At 40.7% G+C, this 23,491-nt stretch overlaps 1 long non-coding RNA gene across 1 annotated transcript in view; it reads left to right on the top strand.

The window, feature by feature from the left end:
* LOC138990746 (uncharacterized) overlaps positions 1-22,647 on the top strand; it is a 46,885-nt gene extending 24,238 nt beyond the window's left edge. Inside the window, exon 3 of the long non-coding RNA XR_011466846.1 lies at positions 20,937-22,647. This is a non-coding gene — a long non-coding RNA (uncharacterized lncRNA). The remainder of the gene's footprint in view (positions 1-20,936) is intronic.
* The last annotated feature ends 844 nt before the right edge of the window (positions 22,648-23,491 follow it).

The following is a 23,491-nucleotide window of genomic DNA, read 5'->3' as shown; positions in this document are numbered from 1 at the left end:
AGTAGTCAAATTTCAAATGTTAAATATCATCATAACACTCTCCTCATCGCTAGAAACAACAGCTGATTCTTCTCTATTGTGCCCCCACTCACTGTTCACTCTAGTACATTCATCATGGCATAAATGTGTTTGCCATGAGCCATTTGGTGGACTGATGGACTCTGGAGGTTCTAATAGACAAATCCCCAAGGTTCAAGGAGCTCTCAGCCAGATAAGGAGATAGGCAAGGACACTTCCATGCAGGAAGCCCTAGGACAGAGGTAACCACAGGGGCCCAGAGAATACACAGAATGTGTATATAATGCCACCCAGATTAAAGAAGACAACACTGAAGCGGAACTTCAAGGATGACTAGGAATTGACTATGGAAAAAAGGAGGAGAAAGGCATTCAAAGGAGAAGGAAGAGCAAGGACAGACATATATGCGAGGAGGGTGCAGTCATAATGAACATAACTGAAGCATAGAGTGTAGGAGGAGGGAGGGAAGGATCCTGAGGCTACAGAGACAAGCACAGGTATGGGCTGGGCTTCATGAGGATCCTCGTGTGCCATGCACAGGAGCTTGGCTTTTGTCCTGAAGCCAGTGCATCAGGGGGAATTTAAGAATTTTAATAGCTTAGTGGTGGGATTCATGATTTAGAAAGAATATTTGGACAACAGTGAGAACACTGGATGAAGTGAAGTGAGGAGGGGGAGACGGCCTGCTAGAGTCACGCCCTCGCCCAGCAATCAGCTCTCCTTCCATCATGGTTTTCCCCTGAGTTCTCTGTTCACCTGAATTCTCCGCAGCTTCCAAGTCGCTTCTTTACATGTTGAAGAAAAACGGTGCCACTCTGTTGTCTCCTTTGATCCCTAACTCTCTTTCAGGCTGACTTCCCCTGAAAACATTACTCAACATGAGTTACCATTTTGCATCGTAAATGTCAGAAAGGAAAAAGGCACAGGCTGCACAAAGTAAAAGATGCCCAGCACAAAGTTAAGTTTTGCCAAGGGAATGTCATGGCTGCCCCAGTTATCTATTGCTAGATCAGATAATAAGCCGAATTTAGTGGTATCAGACCACAACAATCATCATCATCTCTCATAGTTCTGAGGATGGACTGGAAAGTGAAAGTCGCTCAGTCATGTAGGACTCTTTGTGACCCCAAGGACTATACAGTCCATGAAATTCTCCAGGCTACAATACTGGAGTGGGTAGCCTTTACCTCTCCAGGGGGCTTTCCCAACCCAGGGATCGATCCCAGGTCTCCTGCATTGTGGACTGATTCTTTACCAGCTGAGCCACAAGGGAAGCCCAAGAATACTGGAGTGGGTAGCCTATCCCTTCTCCAGTGGATCTTCCTGACCCAGGGATCAAATCAGGGTCTCCTGCATTGCAGGCGGATTCTTTACCAGCTGAGCTTCAGTCTTCAAATGGTGGCTGGAGGCAGAGGCATCTCCAGGGCCTCTTCATTCACATGTCTGGTGGTTGTTGCTGACTTATTGTTTGGGATCTTGATAAACACTGTCAACTAGGCCTATCTACATGATCCAGGCTTCCTCAGAGTATGGTGCTGGATTCCTAAGCGAGTGTCTCAAGAGAGAAAATCAGGCCTTTTCCTAGAAACCTGGCTTAGATTTCACATAGAGTCACTTCTGCCACATTCTATCCTTTAGAGGTGAGTCACTATGGCCACTTCATAGGGCAAGAGAATAAGAGTTCACTGCTTGATAGGAAAAGTGTCAATTTACAGACATATTTTAAAACCATCACAACCATTTTCATGCATTTGACCAATGAAAGGGTTGTCCATTTTCATTTTGGTGCACCAAGTAGAAAGTGGAAAAGTATAAACATAACTAAAAATTTCTAGAATACATTGAAATGGATTGAAACTTCCCATATATGCCCTCTGATAGAGGTTCAAGTCTTAAGAGTCTTGACTAAAAGATAAAGACACAAGCAAAAGATGAGACCAGGTCTTAAGTGTCCCTCTCAAGAAGCAAACATATAAGGGGCAGAAGGAAGACAATCCAAGACTGATCCCTCAGCATGGCAGAAGGGCTATTTCAATTTCCAAAGTGAGAAGATGCTAAAGACTGACAATAGCATCTTTTTACTTTGAGATATATACCTATGTATTTGTTGTTTACTGATTAAGTCATGTCTGACTCTTCTGCAACCCCGTGGATTGTAGCCTGCCAGGCTCCTCTGTTGATGGGATTTTCCAGACAAGAATACTGGAGTGGGTTTCCATTTCCCTCTCAAGAGGATTTTCCCAACCCAGGGATCAAACCCCTCATCTCCTGCATTGGAGGCAGATTCTTTACCTCCAAACCACCGGGGAAGCCCATACCTATATATAGCAAGTTGTAAATACTTGTCATTATAGACTATGAGTTGAATAATCCTCCAAAAATTCCCCTTATCACCTTCACAAAGGTGATAAATAACATCTCTACTTGTTACATATATAGATGCTTGGATCCCAAAGTGAACAAAATGAGGTAAGAAGCTTTCCTAACAGAATTTTCTCTTAACAAGATTTATTTATGCCCAGGTGTGATATACTTTACACATCTAACTTATGAAATGAAGAATATTTGAAATTCACACAGCTTACAAGTAGGTTAGACTCATGTAATTTACAATACCTATATACCCAACAGTTGTGGTTTAAAAAAAAAGCTGAATAGAAGAGGAGAAAAGTGATCACACTAATTATAAGTGTAAAAAGAAAGGCTGAAGGTAACTGTTCCTTCCATTTGGGAGAGAAGAAACACTTCTATTCTTACCCTTTTATAGATTGTCCAGTTTCTCAATCTGTTCTTCAAATAAGGCTGCTGCTGCTGCTGCTGCTGCTGCTGCTGCTGTCACTTCAGTCGTGTCTGACTCTGTGCGACCCCATAGGCGGCAGCCCACCAGGCTCCCCCGTCCCTGGGATTCTCCAGGCAAGAACACTGGAGTGGGTTGCCATTTCCTTCTCCAATGCATGAAAGTGAAAAGTGACAGTAAAGTTGCTCAGTCGTGTCCGACTCTTTGCGACCCCATGGACTGCAGCCTACCAGGTTCCTCTGTCCATGGGATTTTCCAGGCAAGAGTACTGAAGTGGGGTGCCGTCACCTTCTCCGTCAAATAAGGCAATTTGGTTTAAAAGAATAGAATCAGAGACCATTATCTAAATTCAGCATATCTGGTAGCCCTATATGTATTGATCTAGTAATGATTATTTTGATAAATGATTTTCAAATTTTAAATCTCTTAAGAATCATCTATGGAATTGACTTAATTGATACATAAATGGATAAAGAAGCTGTGGAGGTATACACAATGGAATATTACTCAGCCATAAAAAGTCACACATTTGAGTCAGTTCTTAGGAGGTGGATGAACCTAGAGCCTATTATACAGCATAAAGTAAGTCAGAAACAGAAATATAAATATCGTATACTAATGCATATATATATAGAATCTAGAAAAATGGTACTGATGAATTTATTTGCAGGGCAACAGTGGAGAAACAGACATCGAGAATGGACTTATGGACACAGCCAGTGGGGTAGGGGTGGGGGAGGAGAGAGTGAGATGTATGGAGAGAGTAATATGTAAACTTACATTACCATATATAAAATAGAAAAACAATGGGAATTGGCTGTATGACTCAGGGAACTCAAACAGGGGCTCTGTCACAACCTAGAGGGGTGGGATGTGGAGGGAGGTGGGAGGGAAGTTCAAGAGGGAGGCGACAGGACATATATATACCTGTGGCTGATTCATGTCGATATTTGGCAGAAAAGAACAAAATTCTGTAAAGTAATTATCCTTCAATCAAAAAATAAATTAATTTAAAAAACAAAATAAAAAAATCATCTATCGAATTGACTTAAAATGTAGATATTGGTATTATCACAAAGATTCTGGTTCAGCAGTGGGTTTGAGATGAGAATTAAAATTTATTTAAGTACCTTCTATGTGTCAATTAATGTTCTAGGCAGACGGGATATAGCCATGAACTAGAGAAAGTCTCTGCTCTTCTGGAGCTGACATTCAAGACAGGGAGATGATAAATAAACAAATAAATGTATTACATAATTTTAGAAAATGATGTGCTATCATGGAAAAATGAGCATTCTAAGTAGACGAAGAGTAGTGAGTCATACTGTCTTATTCATTTTAAATGGAAGTGTCTTTATTGTTCATTATAAACATTAACACACCCAAAGAAAGAAAGTAAAACATTGTATGTATAAAATAGAAAGTCCTTAAGAAATGATCATTATTAAATTATGCTCATTTCTCTACCCTGTTTCACGTGAAACATTTGAACATAATTGTGCTGCGATCCTAAGACCCATTTGTTCATTTAACAATTATTTATTGGACACCTATTTTGTGCGAGCTGCTGTTCTAAGAGCTGAAGACAGGGCAGTGAGGAGGCAAAGACTCTTAGACTGACGGTTTTTCTAGTGGGAGATTGTGATAAGTGTTATAAGAAAAAAATGAAGTCGAGATGGTATTGAAGAAGTGGTAGGGAAAAAATGGAACCATAAATGAAAAGATTTCTTGGCAAATAAAAGCAAGAGATTTTATACCAAAAATAGGATAGAAACAACAAAGAAAGAGTCAGATTAGAGGCATCTTAAAGTGAAGAGAGGGAACCAAGTGCATACATGTCAGTCAACTTGGCTTTCTCACTCCAAGAGAAGGTCTTGTCCCAGAGAGCTGATGGAAACTGGAGAGAGACCTGAGGAGCCTGGGGTTGAAGGTCAGCTTTCAAAAGACTGTGGTGGAAAAGCTGATTAAGAATCAACAAGTTAGGAATCAAGAGATCACTCAAGAGCAGAAAAGCTCTAGAAAGCACCTCCAACCTGAAAAGCTTGGCCCAAGCTCCTGCCATCTCTGCCTGAACTACACCCATCTCATTTCCCCACATCCCTTGAAATCTCCAACGTCAGCTCCCGCAGACACTCCACTCCCTTCTCCACCCTGCAACCTGGACCATGTGTCTTCGTTCATGTCTTTTTCCTCCCGTCAGGTTGATTTCTCACTGAGTTCTTCCACGAGTCTAGAAACTCATGGCCTTCAGGCTACAGTCCATGGGGTCGCAAAGAGTCAGACATGACTGAAGCGACTTGGCACACGTGCACACACAGTGGGAACAAAAGCCTGATCGAATCTGATTGGGGAAACATGACAAGAGAAAGTACTGAGAGATTTTCAAGGGGGGTTGCTAAAAGGGAAGCAGAGGTGTGGGGAAGTAGCTACGTGAAAACAGCAGTCTAAAGAATAGTTTAGGACTGGAGTTAGTAGAACACTTTTCTATATCAAAGGGAATGATCCAGTTGACAGAATTTGATGATAGAGAAGATTCGGGGGGATAACTGTGATGACAGTTCTTGGGAAGGTTAAAAGGGATAAAACCGAAACGAGTGGAAGAGTTACCGTACAGGGAAACAGGCACAGCTCATCCATGGCAACGGCAGGAAAAGCATAAGAATACAGACTTTTCATGGCCCTAGCTGATTCCGATGTGGGTGGGCCCCTAGCCACACTTTGAGAAATACTGACGTAGAGAAACACTTCTTACACAAGGAAGAAAATTAGAACCATGTGCCAATGGACAATAAGGACGGGGCAGGAGATGTGAAAAGAAAAAGTGACTCTGCAAAGAGCTGTTTCACTTAAGTGCCACCAGGGCTGTCAGCGTCAACCCTTAAATGACCGAAGAAGAACCCACCTCAGAAGAAGACGTGGTACCATGAGATTTTGCTCCCACCGCTCAAATTCTATATGGAGTCCTCTCCAGCCCTCTGCCCACCACCAAATCTAGAATGGGGCCAAATCCCTTCCCAGTTGCTCCAGACCAGCAATACCTAGCTTTCTTGAGGTCACTGACTGAAATGAAGTTGTAATGAAAGTTTTGAAATTTCTCCCCAGTTAAAAAAAAAAAAGTTATACACTCACTAGAGCTCTTAAGTTGCACGTCCCAGAATCACTTTTGACACAAACAAAAATAATTTATAGAAACATGTGGGAAATTCAGAGATACAGAGGGGAGGCTGACAAATTGACTAAAAATTAGGAATTACTCAGGCATCTCTGCTAAATCACTCCAAGAGATTTCAGCTTTGTGTTACCTGGTTCACTATTCAAATTAGAAAATGTGATTGTTTAACAAGTTTCATATGCCTAGACCTGGCTGGTAGTGTGGGACACCTTCATTAATAGTCTACCCAGAGTGCTTCCAACAAGGAAGAAGTTATACACCAAAAGAATATAACTCATCAATGAGGTGATGCCATTACTAAAAGAATGTGGAATGCAGAAGACTGGAATACCCAAAAAATCTGTTTCAATTACACAGAAATAAAAAAATTTACATATAACTTTGGAAAGTTCACAGATCTTCTGAAACCCACACAGGTATCTTCTGGGATTCTGGTACCGAACAGATCAAGAATCCCTAATATAAACATAACTATTGAATATTCTTGGTTATCACTTTGTTGGATGCATGGTTATTCTGAAAAAAAAAAAAAAAGTGGTGGCTTTTCTTCCCTATCTTCTCCCACCTCTTCTAGTTACAAGATCTTGGATTGTCCACGCTCTCCTGAAGGAGAAAGATGGCATTGAACTACTGGCAAATCTTTATTGTAGCCCTACAGAGTACAAGAAAAAGACTCAAATTCTGGAACGAGAAGATATGAGTTTGATGCTCATTCCTGCAACCTCAAACCAAGAGAATCTCTTTGAGCTTCAGATTTTTGCCCTTAAATTTCCCTACTTTCCTCAACTTTTATTTTTTGGTTCATGTAATTATCTCAGAATATGTTTTGAATACTGTAAAGTTATTAACAAGTTTTAGATATAATCCCTACACCTATATAGATCAACAGATGATAGAGAGCAAGAGAGGGATATAAATAGCAGATAGAGTACTTCAGGGGTTGTCAAGTCTGGTTACTAATAGAAACATCTGAGAGCTGTTTTTAATTCAAATACTCAGGTTCCTTCCTAGACCTATTCAATCAAAATCTCTAGGGTTGGGGATACATGTGAATACATATATGAAAACACTTCACATTACTCTGCAATTAGCTAGATCTGAAATCCCACCACATTTCAAATCAGAATTATCCATTGTGACCTGCTGTTTGTTGATGATTCTAACAAAATGCAGTATTACTAGTTGTGAGACTATCTAGATTTTTACTATATAAAGAAATATGCTATTAACTTATTCTACTCCATGAGATATAGCCAACCACAGAAAGTAAGGGAATCCAACAGCCCCACTGAGTATGGTGCAGTATAGCAATAACTTGCTCAGAACAAATTCTGCTCTCATTTATATGCTAAGAACCATTAAAGTAAGATTTTACAGCTCATGATCATTTTAAGCACCATCAATTTATGAGCATGACTGTTTCCACCATTCCAAAACTCTGCAGAGAAGTCTATAGCTTCCTGCAGTCCTTGCATATGGAGATGATGTAATGTATTCTTCAGTTGCGGGAAAATGAGAGAAATTAATAAGAATGTAAAATACAAAATAATGGTGCCAGGCTAAGCCATAACAGCATTTTTTTTAACATCAGAGGTAGCTTTATAGGTAAGGTATGAGAATTCATTTTTTCCTTTAGTCTTCCTTAGAGGAGAAAGAAATTGCATGAAGTCTTTAGAAATCAAGTCAGAGAAGACCGTCCATAAATACCTTCAGTTTCCTCAAACTTCTCTAGTCCCAGCTTGGCAGTGTTTTATAGTAGATCTTAATAATGTTCCATTCTGTTTTGCATTTTTTAAATGTTAACTCTTATAAGCCATAGATAAGCATGACACAGGCCCTGTCATCTTTCTTGTAGTGGGTATTAAGTTTTCTTCCCGAAGACGAAGCTGAATTCAGTTCTATTTTCCCGAGAGACTAAAGGCAGCATGTTTCCCCCGAGCACTTTGCCAAGGTGGTTGCTTCCAGAGACGAGCACCATCCTTCCTTGCTAACACCTACTAGGCAGAGGCCATCTTAGAGATGCCAACATGGAGTCAGAAGTACCATAAGTCAGGATCTCAAGTCAATCAATAAAAATGTTTCAAGATTTAACATTTTAAACAAAACAGACTGCAAATGTAAATTGAGAAATGAAAATACTCCCTTGCACACATTAGCTATCTCCCCTTGCATACATTAGATATCTCCCCTTGCCGGTTTACATACAAAAGACAGCCCCAGTGCTGCAACACTGAGACCACCTCATCACAGATCAGAAAGAGTTCAGTCTCTCCTCCTCCCAGATCCCCCCTCTCCAGAACGTTCAAAGAGACCCCCAGACTGCCTCCTGGAATCCAGAGTTCTATCTGATCTAATCTCAAATCACATTTAGGCCGAACTACCTCAGGCTGATGGCAGCTCAGCACTCATGAAGGCTGGGTTTCCTTCTCCAGAAGGTAACGCAGTGCTGTTTTGTCATGATCAGGTTCACACTGGCCCCTGACATCATCACTGATCTCTGGTGCTGTCACCACTACTTTGCCACTGATGAGAGTGATCCAGCGTGTGTGCTAAGTCACTTCGGTCATGTCTGACTGTGCGACCCTATGGACTGTGGCCTGCCAGGCCTGTCTGTCCATGGGATTTTCCAGGCAAGAATATCGGAAATAGCATGGAATACTGGAATCCCATGCCCTCCTCCAGGGGATCCTCCCCACCCAGGGATCAAACCTACATATCTTATGTATCCTGCATTGGCAGGCGGGTGCTTTACCACTAGCACTGCCTGGGAAGCCTCCAGGGTGACCTAGAGGACTCGATAGAACACAAAATGCTGATCCCCATCCTTAGAGACGTTGACGCAGCAGGTCTGGAGAGGGACCTTAAAAAATGCACTTCTAACAATTTCCCAGAGTGAGCTAACGCTGCCACTCCAGGGACCACACTTCCCCAGAATAGCAGCCTCCCAGAAGCCCTTTCCCAAGATGGTCTGAAGCAATTCTCCCTTTGCTTCTGCTGTTGCTTTTCTAAGGGCATAAATTTGGCTGGTCCACCTCCATTCTGGCGGAGACTCCTGGCTAGACCACACCGAGCCTTCTCTGGCCTAGGGTCTTTGCCTTGAAGTTTTAGCGGCTGCCACTCAAGTCTGCCATCTGGACGTAGGTGGCTCAGTGGTAAGGAATCCACCAGCCAATGCAGGAGACACAAGTTAAATCCCTGGTGGAGAAAGATCCCCTGGGGTAGAAAATGGCAACCCACTACAATATTCTTGCCTGGAAAATTCCATGGACAGAGCAGCCTGGTGGGCTACAGTCCACAGGGTTGCAAAGAGTCAGACACAACTGAGCAACCAACACACACACACATACGTAGGTTCTAGTGTCTACTGTCTCACTGACTCCAGAAAAAACTTTGTTCTTTAACCATCTATCATGTTACCCAAGCCAATTCTGTAGTTTTAAGTCTTTTTAACTCCTGTAGTAATTTTATCTCATAATTTTAGCAGTGAAGTTTCTACACCTACACCAGCACTGGACCTCACTCAGGACCAACAAGTCTGCCTCCATAGGTTTTTACAATATAACACTAATTTTTGTGACATCTCAATCCTTTGTGTCCTGGAGGGAACCTGGGTTTCTAATACGATTTAGTTCACCCCTGTCTTAGCAAACTTTGAGCTTGATGTTTGAGATGCTGGAAACACACTAAGTGTGGCTCAGGGCTGCTGATAGATTTCATCACTTTAGGTGATGATCTATAATTAACACAGTACATTTTTTTGTGGAGACATGTATGCATGTGCCCATACACACACACAGGAAAAAAGAAATTACAGAACAAAGAAAAAACATGCAAGGTTTTCCTTTGTTATGAGATCGCTATACACCCTGGGAGTCCCATGTGTCACAGTGGGTTGAGCATGAAGTTATTCAGGAACAAATAGTTTTCAGCAACATTATATAACACATTCCAACCCCTAGCACTTAGTAATAACCATCGTGATGTCAGCACAAATATGAGCATCATTACCAAGTAGAAAAGTAGACAGTAAATCTTTCTTCTTGATTGTTGACCTTTGTTATTTCAGCATGGTGTTTTATTATATACACACCCCTAGTAGGCTTGGATATGAATATTAATAGTAACAAAAACCTTGCATTCTGGCCAACATTTACTTATTTGATATGTATAGAGTTTTAAAAGCTTTATAAAGGCAAAATTTGTTCAAGGTTATTCACTACCAATGTTTATGCTGTCAAGTGCCTTAAGGCACTCTCAGCATAAAGGGTATTATATAAAATATTACTTTCTGTTCCTGTCACTAACCTAATAGTTAGAATACCTTCTGGTGTGGTTTAAGGTAAGAATAAATCACTGATCAGCATCTTTCACAGGTAAACAGCAACGAGGTAGCAAATTTAAAATTAATAAAATATAAGATTTTTTGATAGCATCACTGACTCAATGAACATGAATTTGAGCAAACTCTGGGGATAGTGAAGGACAGGGGAGACTAGCGTGCTGCAGTACACGGAGTCACAAAGAGTCAGACGTGACTTAGTGCCTGACAACAAGATTTTTTCTATTACAGATAAAATCATATTTGTATTTCATAGTTTAAGCATCTTTACTGCAACCTTAAAGCCTTAATATTTTTAAATTTCATATACTTTTAAAAATATTTTGAATAATTTATGCTTTGATTTCATTTTCATGCTTTTGTACAAGTAGTACTCAATTATGCATAGGTTGTGCTTTTTGACTTTTTTTCTTCTGTGAAATATAACAAACAGCTATATGCACAAAATAATAACGTGGAGTTCAATGAAACTTACATAACTATAAGCCAAGTCAATGGAGAGTCAGGATAGGGGGATTATTCTGCAAGCCAACAGACACCACCAGCACCCCAAAACCTCCCACCTGTCCACTGCTGAGTACTAACCTCCCTCCTTCAGAGATAACTACTATGCTGACTTACACAGTGATCCAACCACCTGAGCTTGCATGCCCTAAACCCTAGTGTTTAGCTTCGCCTCCTTTTTGAACTTTATGTAAATGGGATTGCACACCACGTGTCCTTTTGTGTCTGGCATCCTTCATTTATCACTGTGCTTGTGCAATGCATCCATGATGCACATGTAGGTGCAATTCATTCATTTTCATTGATTGAAAGAATTCCATCATATGGAATATGAATTCCACACAATTCATGTGTGCATTCTAGCACAGGTGGACATTAGAACTGTTCACAGTTTGAGATTGTGAAACACTGTAGGTGTTTGGCGCAATACGTTTTTCAGTAAATCGGTAGCAGTCAGAAAAGTTGCACATCTCATTGGCAAACCCTCAGTGTTGAGCTCTAATGAGGCTAGCATAAATGTGAGCGTCGTTACTAAGTATATAAGTATATATAGACAGGTAGTCCTTGTACATAATTATACAAGACACAGACTTTCTGACATTTCTGTTGAGTATATACCTGAGCAAGGATTTTCTAAGTCATAGGGCATATGTGTGCCTACAACGTCCCATAGTTTATACCGAGGTGTTGTATTAATGATACACTTTCTCCAGCATTAAATAAATGTGCCTGTTGCTCTTCATCCAGGTCTCAGCTCAGATTTTATCTCCTTTGAGCATCCTTTCCTGGCCTTTCTAGTTAGAGTAGCTGTCTGTTAAAGCACCCCACCCCCACCCATTCCCCTTACTCTTTTGTCCGTTACTCTATTTTCCTCATGCCTCTTTCTGCTATCTGAAATCATCTTATTTTTTCCCACTCTCCTCCACTGGGAGGTAAGTTCCATGAAAGAGGGACTTTATCTTGCTAGTGTCTGTCACATAATGTCTGGAACATAATCGATTCTTGATAAATATTTGTTGAGTGAATAGTTGAGGGCTTTCTGTTTTTGGTAAATATTCTCAATAATGCCAAAAGAAAAAATTTTACAGAATATAAAGTTTGTGATTCTTTTTGAATAAAAGTTTCATGCTTCATGTAATATGTTTAATAGCCAGGGTTCAGGAAAATAATTATTCATTCAAATTTTCCTATAATATGGCCATCATGACATGTGTTGAATAATTTTTCTTTTCTTGTGAACACAGTGACACCATCATTGCATATCCACTGTGAGAAAACAGATGCCTATAAATCAAGGCTTCTTATTTTTTTGAAGCACAGTCCATAATAATCAATTGACAAGCCTGCTATAAATAATAATGCATGGTTTCTCAAGGAACCTAGCATGTAATTGATTCCCTGGTCTGAAGAAGCTATAGGCCTGTGGATTTTTCTGATATCTATGGAATCCTTCAACCAACTTTATTGTCTTGTTTTTAGCTAGCTCTTGAAATACAGGTTCATGAATCTTTATTGTGCATCCAGCCTCTACGAAATAGAGAAGTAGTAGTGTGTGACTCTCGGAATATGTGCAGCCTTATCTTTGCATTTCTACTATAAAGACACGGTGACAAATAATACCCAGTGAGGTAACCAACCGTGAGCTTCTTTTGTGTCCAGAGCCATCCTCAGGTAGACCCAAATGCTTGAGGCAAGCAATGATATATCAGCAAAACGATGTATTTTGGGTATATTTTCTCTCTCTCTCTCTCTCACACACACACACACACTAAATAGGCTATCCCCAAATCACCAAATACTCAGCTAATGCAGCTATGGATCAGAGAGGGATGTTTATGTTCTATGTTCTTGACTGTCCATAGTTTCTATTTTTAAGGAAAGCTGACCCTGTGACCTAACTACTCTGGCTGCAGTGAATTGGAACGAGGATGGGTAATAAAGGCAAGGCTGGCAAGGGATATGTGAAATGACATGAGATCTCTTCTAACAGAGCTGTTCTTTGTAGGAAAGTCACCAACAAAATAAATTAGGTTATCTCTGTTGTAGAATTTAAATGCAGGGCATCTGCAGCCTTAGAGAGAGGTGGGAAAACATGATAGACTATGTGATTTTAATTACATAACTTGGGAAATATAAATCACAGTTGAATCTCCTCTATAATCCTGCAAATATTAAAATTATTCATGAGGATAGAAAATAAAAGCAAATAAAAACTATGAGCATTATCTAGTGCACAGATCTCCTAATCTCTGACTTAAGACTTTGTGCAACTTTCTCCTGGACTATGATAAAATCATCAGTTGAGAAGAAAAGAAGAGCAGACCGAAATTCAGAGAAAAGGCAGGAAGCACAAGCATGAGGCAGTACCAGCTTTAAGGTAGTAGAAACCGTAAGTGAGCAAAAATCAGTAGGTAAAAGTAAGAGAATAGAGTATACCAGTGATAAAGGCTAAAGAGATTAAAAAAAAAAAAATCAGAGTCACAGTGGTGAGATACCAAGTAACAATACTTCTAATGAAACAAAATCTATCATTAGAATCACACTGACTCACAAAAACTGTAACTGTTTTCTGTAAAGTCTGAAAGTGTGGTTACCAATGCATTTATTGGTCTTCCTTTAATTAAAAATTTGGTGCACTCAACAATCCTTTAGGGTGAGAAGTCAAAGTCTACTATCACCAGAAAGAGAAAAACATATATCATATATTAACACTGCTACTGCTAAGTCACTTCAGTCGTGTCCAACTCTATGCGACCCCATAGACGGCAGCCCACCAGGCTCTCCCGTCCCTGGGATTCTCCAGGCAAGAACACTGGAGTGGGTTGCCATTTCCTTCTCCAATGCATGAAAGTGAAGTGGCTCAGTTGTGTCCGACTCTTAGCGACCCCATGGACTGTAGCCCACCAGGCTCCTCCATCCATGGGATTTTCCAGGCAAGAGTACTGGAGTGGGGTGCCATTGCCTTCTCTGATATTAACACATATATATAGAATCTAGAAAATGGTATAGATGATCTTATTTGCAAAATGGATATAAGAGTTGGACTATAAAGAAAGCTGAGCAACGAAGAATTGATGCTTTTAAACTGTAGTGCTAGAGAAGACTCTTGGGAGTCCCTTGGACTGCAAGGAGATCCAACCAGTCCATCCTAAAGGAGATCAGTCCTGAGTGTTCATTGGAAGGACTGATGTTGAAGCCGAAACTCCAATACTTTGGACACCTGATGTGAAGAGGTGACTCATTTGAAAAGACCCTGATGCTCAAAAAGATTGAAGGCAGGAGGAGAAGGGGACGAGAGAGGATGGGATGGTTGGATGGCATCACTGACTCAAAGGACATAAGTTTGGGAAACTCTGGGAGTTGGTGATGGACAGGGAGGCCTGGCGTGCTGCGGTCCAAAGTGTCAGAAAGAGTCGGACACGACTGAGAGACTGAACTGAACTGATTTGCAAAGCAGAAATAGAGACACAGACGTAGAAAATAAATTTATGGATACCAAGGGAGGAAGGAGAGTGGGATGGGAAGAATTAGGAGATTGGAATTGACACATATACATTATTGATACTTTGTAAAAAACTGATGACTAATGAGAACCCAAGAGCCTTTGACTGTGTGGATCACAATAAAATGTGGAAAATTCTTAAAAAGATGGGAATACCAGACCATCTCACTTGCCTCCTGAGAAATATGTACGCAGGTCAAGAAGCAACAGTTAGAACTGGACATGGAACAATGGACTGGTTCCAAATTGGGAAAGGAGTACGTCAAGGCTGTATATTGTCATCCTGCTTATTTAACTTATATGCAGAGGACATCATGAAAAATGCTGGGCTGGATAAAGCACAAGTTGGAATCAAGATTGCGGAAGAAATATCAATAACCTCAGATATGCAGATGACACCACCCTATGGCACAAAGCAAAGAGAAACTAAAAAGCCTCTTGATGAAGGTGAAAGAGGAGAGTGAAAAAGCTGGCTTAAAACTCAACATTCAAAAAACAGGCATCCGGTCCCATCACTTCATGGCAAATAGATGGGGAAACAATGAAAACAGTGACAGACTTTTTTTTCTTGGGCTCCAAAATCACTGCAGACGGTGACTGTAGCCATGAAATTAAAAGAAGCTTGCTCCTTGGCAGAAAAGCTATGACCAACCTAGACAGCATATTAAAAAGCAGGGACATTGCTTTCCTGACAAAGGTCCATATAGTCAAAGCTGTGGTTTTTCTAGTAGTCATGTATGGATGTGAGAGTTGGACTATAAAGAAGGCTGAGCATCAAAGAATTGATGCTTTTGAACTGCAGTGTTGGAGAAGACTCTTGAGAGTCCCTTGGACTGCAAGGAGATCCAACAAGTCAATCCTAAAGGAAATCAACCCTTAATATTCATTGGAAGGACTGATGCTGAAGCTGAAACTCCAATACTTTGGCCTCCTGATGTGAAGAAATTACTCATTGAAAAAGACCCTGATGCTGGGAAAGATTGAAGGCAGGAGGAGGAGGGGACAACAGAGGATGAGATGGTTGGATGGCATCACCGACTCAATAGACATGAGTTTGAGCAAGTTCCAGGAAATGGTGAAGGACAAAGAAGCCTGGCATGTTGCAGTCCATGGGGTTGCAGAGTCAGACACGATTGAGCAACTGAACAACAACAATGAGAACCAACAACAGTGAAAACAGCAACACAGCAGACTCTACTCGGTGCTCTGTAGTGACTAAATGAGAAGGAAATCCTAAAAAAAGGGATATATGTATAACTGATTCACTGTGCTGTACAGTAGAAACTAGCACAATATTGTAAAGCAACTATACTCCAATAAAAATCAATTTTAAAAAGGTGAAATCTACTACATCCAACCCCTAAAAGCTTCTGATCTAGTATTCAGGGGCATGACCTAGAAACTGTCATTTTATTTATCTGAGCCTGATATTCCAGTGAATCCTCTCTTAAGAAACATTAATCTAAGATATTCTGAAGTGGTGTATATTCCTTGAAACTGTAAAGAAAAATCTGCCTGAAATAGATTCCACGTATGACTCAAATTTTGCAAACATAACACAGAGTTGAAGCATTTAAAATATATTGCTGTGTTAATTTTATGATTACTTTCACATTAAATCTTATTGCTAAAAATGGCTACATTTCAAGTATTTCAAAATAGGGCCCTTCCCATCTCAGTCTCCATGGACAAATCAGACTTGTCTCCCTCTGTTCCCTGAAAGACCTCTGCTTTAGGCAAAGTCATTGATTCCCAATACAGATCAATTTTTTTCATGCCTGAACCCACGCATATTCCCACCTACCCTATCCCCACTTAGAGAACAGTGAGGAAGAAGCTATAGGATTGGCCTGTATGAAATATAGGATAAGGAGAGTGTTGGATCCCATAAGACTGATTATGGGTTGGAATGGAAACCAGAACTTCCTACTGAGACAGTCCAACAGACCAACAATCAAGACAGTAATCAAGTCAACGTCCACTGGTAAATATTGAGTTTTAAGACGGGAGAGATTAAGTCCAAAACCAACACAGAAGCAGAAGTCAAAGCAGGGTCTCGGGTAGAAGGTAGAACAGGCAGAAAAAGAGCCTGAGTGAAACAGTACTGAGAAATCTAGCCAAATGGCACAGACAGAACTGGTGGTTGCAACTTAAATTTATGGGCTGATGAACACATGGTGAATGGATGATTCAGGCCAGAGTAAAGATCCTTGAATTAACATATTAAGCCATCTCCTAACAACTTACTTAAAATTCTCAGGTCCTTAGGGCATTAAGTTTGCCAAGACAGTCTTTGCTCAGGTAGCAGTACTAATTGTGAGCATAATTTCTTTGCCATTTGACTGGTAAGTATCATTTGATGTCCTGATATCTTCATTTGTAAAATGGGAATTATATTAGCATCTGATCTATAAATTAGTGAGGATTGAGGAATTAATACATGAGATTAGACCATTTATCTGTGCCTGTGCCTTGGCAAACACCTAAAAACTGTTGTTCACTGCGGCTACTATTGCTGTTGTTTAATTCTCTTTGCTATAATTAACTCTTCGGAGAAGGCAACGGCACCCCACTCCAGTACTCTTGCCTGGAAAATCCCATGGACGGAGGAGCCTGGTAGGCTGCAGTCCATGGGGCTGCTAAGTCAGACCCGACTGAGTGACTTCACTTTCACTTTTCACTTTCATGCATTGGAGAAGGAAATGGCAACCCACTCCAGTGTTCTTGCCTGGAGAATCCCAGGGACGGGAGAGCCTGGTGGGCTGCCGTCCATGGGGTCACACAGAGTCGGACATGACTGAGGTGACTTAGCAGCAGCATAATTAACTCTTACCTATGTGCGGTCAATTATCTTGACATTTTTCTCCTTTCCACTAGATGTCTTGATACTGACTTCTTGCCAAGACTAGGTCACATGTTGTTGGCTCTTTTCCTCCAGATGCTATATTACAGACTGAACTATTTCCCAGAAATTTCCTGGTGCTTGACCTATACTATGATCTGAATGTCTGTGTTGCCACCAAATTCATATGGTAAAATCCTAAAGCCCAATGTGATGGTATTGGAGGTGGGGCCTTTGGGAGGTGATTAGGTCATGAAGGGGTAGCTCTCATGAATGAGATGAAAACCTTATAAAACAGGCTAGAGAGAGCTTCCTCACCTCCTCCACCAGGTGAGGATATAATGAGAAGTCTGCAACCAGAAGTCTCCAACCATGCTGGCACCCCAATCTCAGAATTTCCAGCCTCTCAAACTGTAAGAAATAAATTTCTGTTGTTATAAGCTATGTAGTAGATGGCGTTTTGCGATAACAACAAAATCTAAGATAATTCACCACCTACTATTTCCTGAGAGTGTTACCTCTCCTACCAGGTAGGAGGTAGCAGGGCATTCCTACTCACGTTCCCAGATAATATAAATTCATTCTCCCTTCCCAGGCATTTTTGAAGGTTTAACTGAACTACTTCCTTCTTCAGAAAGCCTTACATAACCCAAGGTTCTCCCACTCTCTGGAATGCTTACTATACGTAGTCTGAATAATTAATCTGCCAATTAATCACTTACTGCTTTGTGGAATCTTTTCAACAAGTCTCTCAAATTGTTATTTAAATTATGTATTATTAATTTATCACACATTTGTCTTGTGTACCCAAAAAGATAGTACCTTCCTTAATGATAGCAACTATATCTTAATCATCTTCGTATGCCCCACAGCTAAGCACCATGCTTTGCACAGAGCTCAATAAATATATGTGATTTGATTTGAAATGCTTAAGTTAGAATACCATAAAAGACTACTGCTCTTCCACACTCTGAGGAAGTCATTAAGATTTAAAGAGGCCATTAAGGACTAATCCCATAACTGAAAAGGGAGTACATTGCTTACTTTTAGGCACATGTGCTAACTTTCTAGGCCACTAAGGTTCTATTTAAGCAATTTATTAAAAGTAAATTACTAAATGGATCCAGGTAGCTCAGAAAGGTTACCTGTAACTTCCTCCTAAGAGGGACCTCAGCCAAATCCATCTACTGCTGATAAGATATGGAGAATTGTATCTACAGAAAGTGACCATTTGGACTGAATGTACGTGGCTGAGCAGAGCAGTTGTGTAAACTGCCTGATGGCAGCACACTGCTGCCACCCAGTCTCTGCTGACTGGCTATGATTTGAACGTCACCCTTCCTTTCTTACTTCATTTTCTAAAAAGCTCATATGTAACGGGAGAAAAGGAAAAAGAATTAAATCAATTGCATTCACTGTTAATTGATGCTGGAACTGCACTCAGGAGTAAGGAAAGACTGAAAACATCATACCTGCTTTGTGGAGCTGGAATGAGGCAACAAAGGATGGGATGGTTGGATGGGATCACCGACTCAATGGACATGAGTTTGAGCAGTCTCCGGGAGTTGGTGGTGGACAGGAAAGCCTGGAGTGCTGCAGTCCATGGAGTTGCAAAGAAAGGGATGTGACTGAGTAACTGAACAATAACAACAAATTCCTATTTGAGGGTGAAGAACTGGGAAAAGAGTCGAATAGGAAACACATAAGCATTTATGTACATATCATTTATGCCACATAAGCATTATGTGGCATATCCTATGAGTGACACTTGCAAAGTATTTGGAGAAGCAGATTGAGGAGTCCTGCCAGCTTTAGGGGAGAAATAGGAGTTGCAGGTACCTGAGCTCTGCCTTAGGGGTTATCAGGAGGTCTCTAAGGGAGCCCAGGGGAAAAAAAACTTTTCAAACAGAGAGAGGTGAACAAAGAAATGGCTTGACTAGGAAATGGCAAGAATCATGGAAATGCCGGCTTAGATATACTTTAATCCAAGCTCTGAATTTTATAGACGGAAAGACAAAAAGGAGGTCAAGGGATGTTAGGGGATACATAGTTGTTGCTGTTCAGTTGCTAAGTTGCATCAGCCTCTTCTCGATCCCATGAACTGCAGCATGCTAGGTGATACATTGTTACACATTTAAATAGCAGAAAACCTAATCTTGAATCTGCACCTGCCTGACCTATGTCAAATTTAATGCTTCAGTCAGTCAGTCAGTTCAGTTGTTCAGTAGTGTCCAATTCTTTGCGACCCCATGAATCGCAGCACGCCAGGCCTCCCTGTCCATCACCAACTCCCAGAGTTCACTCAGACTCACGTCCATCGAGTTGGTGATGCCATCCAGCCATCTCATCCTCTGTCATCCCCTTCTCCTCCTGCCCCCAATCCCTCCCAGCATCAGAGTCTTTTCCAACGAGTCAATTCTTCACATGAGGTGGCCAAAGTACTGGAGTTTCAGCTTTAGCATCATTCCTTCCAAAGAAATCCCAGAGCTGATCTCCTTCAGAATGGACTGGTTGGATCTCCTTGTAGTCCAAGGGACTCTCAAGAGTCTTCTCCAACGCCACAGTTCAAAAGCATCAATTCTTCTGTGCTCAGCCTTCTTCACAGTCCAACTTTCACATCCATACATGACCACAGGAAAAACCATAGCCTTGACTAGACGGACCTTTGTTGGCAAAGTAATGTCTCTGCTTTTGAATATGCTATCTAGGTTGGTCATAACTTCCCTTCCAAGGAGTAAGCATCTTTTAATTTCATGGCTGCAGTCACCATCTGCAGTGATTTTGGAGCCCAGAAAAATAAAGTCTGACACTGTTTCCACTGTTTCCCCATCTATTTCCCATGAAGTGATGGGACCGGATGCCATGATCTTGGTTTTCTGAATGTTGAGCTTTAAGCCAACTTTTTCACTCTCCACTTTCACTTTCATCAAGAGGCTTTTTAGTTCCTCTTCACTTTCTGCCATAAGGGTGGTGTCATCTGCATGCTTAGTCTACCTTAATAAGCTGCATATTTAATAAAAGTTCAATGCAAAAAGAAGCATTGTTGGGGACTTCCCAGGTGGTCCAGTGGTTAGCAAATCCAAGCTATCATTGCAGGAGGCCCAGATTTGATCCCTGGTCAGGGAACTAGATCCCTCATGCAGCAACTAAGAGCCTGAATGCCTTAACTAAAGAACCTGCATGCCACCACAAAGACCCGGTGTAGCCAAATAAACAAAATGAAAAACAAAAAGGAGGATTGGTAAACGAATGCTAATCAGTTGGCCATTCCCCAACAGCTGTGTTCATTCATTCATTCATTCATTCACTCACTTACTTACTCATTGAATACTTCGTGGCATCAGCTAGGTGCCAGATACTCTACTAGGAGACAGGAAGCTAGCTCTGTCATAGCGACCAGGACAGGCACAAACTAGCATGTCTCAAAGTAACAAACCCATAGAGGATTTATACAAGTAACAAACGGGCAGTTAGAATTGGGTTAAGGGTCATGGCAGGGTAGGTAGAGTGTGCTATGAGAGAACAAAGCACTCAGGCTAAAACCAGAAGGTTGAGGAGTAGGCAAGGTGCTCCTGGAAGAGGTAACAGCATGTGTCAAGGCCCGAAGATGAACAAATATTCGAACATAAGAGAGCACAGTGCACTTAAGGAGAACTTGTACTTTATTTTTTTTAACTTTTTTAAAATGTAGATCATTTTAAAGTCATTACTGAATTTGTTACCATATTGCATCTGTCTCATGTTTTGGTTTTTTGGCCACAGGGCATGTGGGATCTTAGTCCCCCACCAGGGACCAGGGATTGAATTCGAACCCGTTGCATTGGAAGGCGAAGTCTTAACCGCTGGCCCACCAGGGAAGTCTGCTGTACTCTAAAGGACATATGAAGTATGGAAATCTGATTGGCTTCCTTTCTCCCGGCACTGCTCCTCAGCCAACTCTCATTTATCCTTCAAGTTGCAAATAACTTGTTACTGCCTCCCTTCCCTGACACCCTCAAACTCTGGTCCTCTTAGTGCCAGGGGCTTCTCTTCATTGTAGGCTTCAGTTGCTGGTTTATTACCTGGTTTTCCCACCCAACCATAAGTTCTTTGAGGGCAGGTACCATATCCTGGGTCATTGCAGCTGCTCCCATACCTCACACAGGGTCTTGCGTGAATGCATGTGGAGTTAAGGCATGCACATTGTGATAGACAGGAAAGTGTCCCGTAAAGAGATCCTAGTCCATCCCTGGAAGCTTTATATGTTACCTTATAGGGAAAATCTTAGCAGATGTGAATAAGTAACAACCCGGAAGGGATTATTCTGGGTTATCCAGGTGACAGAGGATGAGATGGTTGGATGGCATCACCAACTCAATGGACTTGAGTTTGAGCAAGCTCCTGGCAATGGTGAAGGACAGGGAAGCTTGGCATGCTGCAGTCCGTGGGGTCCCAAAGAGTCAGACACGACCGAGTGGCTGAACAACAACAACAATCCAGGTGAGCCCTAACTGCAATGAAGTGTCCTTCTGAGAGAGAGACAGAGTGAGTTTTGACTGCAGACAGAAGAGAAGCAAACCATGTGACCACAGAGGTAGAGATTGCAGTGATGCAGCCACGAGCCAAGGAATCCCAGGGGCCACCAGAAGCTGGAAGAGGCCAGGAATGAGTTTTCCCCTAGAGATTTTGAAGGCAGCACTACCTTGCTCGCACCTTGATTTCAGCCAAATGATAAAGATTTGGAACTTCCGGGCTCTAAAACTGTGAGAGAATACATTTCTGTTGTTTAAGCCACCAGGTTTGCTGTAATTTGTTAAGCAGTCACATATGCTAATACAAACACTGATACACATCTTTCCGCATAAGGACTGTTTTGATTTTCCTTCTGGAAATGAATTCCTTTGGACAGAGCCCTAGAAATGAAATTCTGGGTCAAAATATATGACCATTTTTTAGGCTCAGTGAAGATCACTAAACTGATTTTTAAAAACAACCCATATAAACACCAATGCTGTAAGAGAATGTCTATTCTCCAAAGCACCTCTGCCACTCTTTTCATTCATTCTCACGTATGCTATATATTGATTTGCAGAAACAGCATGCCAATCTTTTCATTTCTATTTATCTGGTTGCTAATGAAGACAAACGTTTTGCCATATTTGTTTATCATTTTTATGTTCTGTGTGAATGAAGTTAGTATTTTAGAGAGATTTGCGCATATCGTCCCTTTAGTAAAGATATTAAACTTTGTCTCTTAAATTAGATAAAAAAATACTTTATTTTACTCTATTGTTTGCCAGCGTATTTAGGAATTTGCTTTTAAGAGGCTGTGCACTTTACACGAATAAGACAAAGCTGTTGATCTTTTCCTTGGTGCTTTCTTCTTTTGTTACTAAGCTTATGTAAGTCCTCCCCCTTCTAGAAACCCAGTAACAAGTAAATTCTATTTTCTTGTAGATTATCCATGAATTGACTTTATATTTAACACTTCTGCCTGAAATTTACTGTTGCGTATGGTGCAGAGTGAGTAACTAAATTGATTGTTTCTTCACAGTATAACAATGCCAATTGTCACATCATTTATTGACTAATCATTTTGTTCTCTACTTCTTTGTAGAGCCTCTTTTGTTATGCATTAAATGCTTATATTTATAATGGCATCTGTTTCTGGTCTACAAGCTATGTTTCTCTGATCTGACTGTCTTACTATTGTATCAGTAGCATACATTGTTAAATACTGCATTTTGAAATTTGTTCTCAAACATGGTAGGTCTCCTCCCTATCCATATTATTAATACTTCTGTTTTCAAAGTATTTCTCTGAATTTTTAATCTTGCACTAACTTTTCAAAGAGCATTCTAAAATAATTTTTTTATTCCTTTGAAACAGATTTACTCTATAGCTTTATCCACAACAAAAAATAGTCACAGATCCATAATAAGTGCTTAAGAAATACTAGGTGTTATTATTACTGCCAAAAAACAACTGTCATAAACACTCACTTTTGCCTATTTGGTTTCTGAGCTATGTCGAGTAGTTTTTCACCATGTCAGTTAAAAAACAACCAAGGCTAAAAATTATAGCCAATCTTCTTTTAGTGAATGAAACTATTGCTAGCAGCCCTCACACAAACACTCATACACACATATACATACTTGCTAAGTGGTATCTGTTTTAAAAGACTTTAAAACATATGGTTAAGAGAGCAGTTCTTCTCATAGTAGGCTGAACAGACCCAGAATCTTTTACAGGACTCTTACTCTTTCCAAAATTGCTGAACTGTGCTTGCCCTGTGAGCCCTGAAACCACATGTGAAAAAGTGAAAGTGAAAGTCACAC

This window comes from Bos mutus, chromosome 14 (assembly GCF_027580195.1).
Source record: "Bos mutus isolate GX-2022 chromosome 14, NWIPB_WYAK_1.1, whole genome shotgun sequence".
In the NCBI taxonomy this organism is placed as follows: domain Eukaryota; kingdom Metazoa; phylum Chordata; class Mammalia; order Artiodactyla; family Bovidae; genus Bos; species Bos mutus.
Note: the sequence above shows the minus strand (reverse complement) of the source record. Positions and strands in the feature narration are given on the sequence as shown.